We start from the raw sequence: 2,858 nt of genomic DNA, 5'->3' as shown, positions 1-2,858 counted from the left end.
CGACCAGTTAAACAAAATGCCAGCACAAATATCCATTCTCTCTTTGCTGCAAAATTTTGAGGTGCACAAGAATGCTCTATTAAAGGTGCTAAGTGAAGCATACGTACCAAGTAACATCACTGGCGGGAAAATGGCTAATATGGTAGGACAAGTTATAGAAAGCCATAAAATCACCTTTCATGAGGACGAGCTGCCACCTGAAAGGCTAGGGCACAAAAAGGCACTGAACATCACCGTGCAATGCGAAGATTATTTCCTCACTAGAATCCTGATCGATGGAGGTTCCAGTCTCAACATTTGTCCGCTGGTAACACTCAAGAAGTTGGGCAAAGGGCTGCATGAGATAAAGTATGGAGCGATCAATAAGAAAGCCTTCGATTGTTCTCAGAGGTCCACCATTGGTGAGATTGTTCTATGCTTGCAGATGGGACCAACCTGGTTCGAGGTTGATTTCCAGGTGATAGATGTACCAGCGTCTTACAACTTGCTGCTGGGACGACCATGGACTCATGCTGCTGGGGCCGTAGCATCAACGCTGCATTAGGCAGCAAAGTTTGAATGGAATCACCAGGAAGTGATCATTAACGGTAACGGTAGTAACCCTATATACAGTTGCTAGACCATTACGGCGATTGAGGGAAGAAGGAAGCTGGGTGGAGAAACTTACCACCACATCGAACGGGTTAATGCTGTCGACAAAGACAAATGGTGGGATAGCAAAATTGAGAGTATACTGAATTGGAGTGAGTACGAACCTGGCAAAGGGCTCGGCAAAAACCTCTAAGGAATCTCTAAACCCAAAAAACTCAAGAAACATGGCACTATTTTCAGTCTGGGATATGATTACACTTGGGGAGAATTCAACAACTGGTTGCCACCATGGCGCTGTCCTTACTATCCACTGGAGCAGCCAATACTGCATCTGGAGCAGACTTTCCAATAGGCTGACATTATTTATGGGTTGGATAAAGAAGAAACACTTGCAGCAATGAAGAACTTGTTTCTAGAGGACAGTAATGTGGACTATTGTGTTATTCTCGAGGAGGAGGGGGAGGAAGGCCCTTCCATATAAGCTGTGAGCAGAGTTGCACATATCAATAATTGGACCATTAAGACAACCAAAGCCAGACGTGCCTCGGGGTTGCAAGGCTAAAACAAGCATTATTCATTGTTTTTACTAAATGATTTTCTTTTCGCATTTTCAATTCTCGCAATAAGATCTTCGATGTTCAAACAGTTATTAAACTTATCAAAAGCCTTTTGATTTCTCTTATGAATTAATATTTATTGCTATCATTTTCTCTCCTTACTTTACCAATACAACATTACTATTACTTATCTTGATGAACCGATGACTATGACATGCAATGAGACAATGCAACGAACGAACATTGATTCAGAGGAAGATGACATACCTGATGAGATTGTCAAGAAAGTTGAGAACTTTGAGAACAAACCTAAGTCCAACCTGGACGAGACCGAGATTGTCAACTTGGGAGATGCAGAAAACATCAAGGAAACATGAATCAGCGTTCACCTATCGCCATAAGAGAAGAAAGAATACACAGAATTCTAAAGGAGTATGACATATTTGCCTGGTCGTATGATGACATGACTTGTCTGAGTACGTCTATTGTGGCTCACAAACTGCCAACCGATCTAATGTGTCCACAGGTAAAGCAAAAGCTCAGAAAGTTCAAGCCTGATATGAGTTTGAAAATCAAGGAAGAAGTCAACAAACAGATCAAAGCTAAGGTTCTTAGGGTAGTAGAATACCCGACATGGTTAGCCAACATTGTGCCAGTGCCAAAGAAGGATGGGAAGGTCAGAGTCTGTGTCGACTATCAGGATCTCAATCGGGCCAGTCTGAAAAATGACTTCCCTTTGCCAAATATACAAATCCCGATTGACAATTGCGCCAAGCATGAGCTACAGTCATTTGTAGATTGCTTTGCTGGTTATATCAGATATGGATGGATGAGGAAGATGCTGAGAAAATAGCTTTCATTATGCCACGGGGAATGTACTATTACAAGATGATGTCGTTCGGCCTGAAGAATGTAGGGGCCACCTATATGAGGGCCATGACTACCATTTTCCATGATATGATACACAAAGAGATAGAGGTATATGTGGATTATGTTATCATCAAATCCAAGAAGGTCACTAATCAAATGGAAGATCTGAGGAAGTTCTTCAATAGACTATGGAGATACAACCTGAAACTAAACCTCGCAAAGTGCACATTTGGGGTTCCTGCTGGGAAATTGCTTGGGTTTATTGTAAGCCGACGAGGAATAGAACTGGATCCATCAAAAGTCAAAGCCATTCAAGAACTACCACCGCTAAATAACAAGAATGATGTGATGAGATTCTTGGGGAGGCTTAACTACATCAGCCGATTTATAGCACAGTCTACAGTTATCTATGAGCTAATCTTTAAGATGTTGAAGAAGGACACCGCTACGAAATGGACCGATGACTGCCAAAAGGCCTTTGATAAAATCAAGGAGTACCTATCAACACCACCAGTCTTAGTCCCGCCCGAGCTAGGTAGACCCTTATTACTCTACCTTGCAGTGTTGGATGGAGCTTTTGGTTGCGTTCTGGGGTAGCACGACAAAACAGGGAGGAAGGAGCAAGCCATTTATTATCTCAGTAAGGAGTTCACCTCGTACGAGGCCCGTTATTCTCTATTAGAACGCACCTATTGTGCTTTGACTTGGGTAGCTTAGAAGCTGAGACATTACTTCTATGCCTATACTACATATCTCATATCAAGGATGGATCTTTTGAAGTATATCTTTTAGAAGCCCATGCCCACTGGCAAGCTAGCTAGGTGGAAAATCCTGTTGAGT

The sequence above is a fragment of the Nicotiana sylvestris genome, chromosome 11, assembly GCF_000393655.2.
Source record: "Nicotiana sylvestris chromosome 11, ASM39365v2, whole genome shotgun sequence".
Lineage (NCBI taxonomy): Eukaryota > Viridiplantae > Streptophyta > Magnoliopsida > Solanales > Solanaceae > Nicotiana > Nicotiana sylvestris.
Note: the sequence above shows the minus strand (reverse complement) of the source record.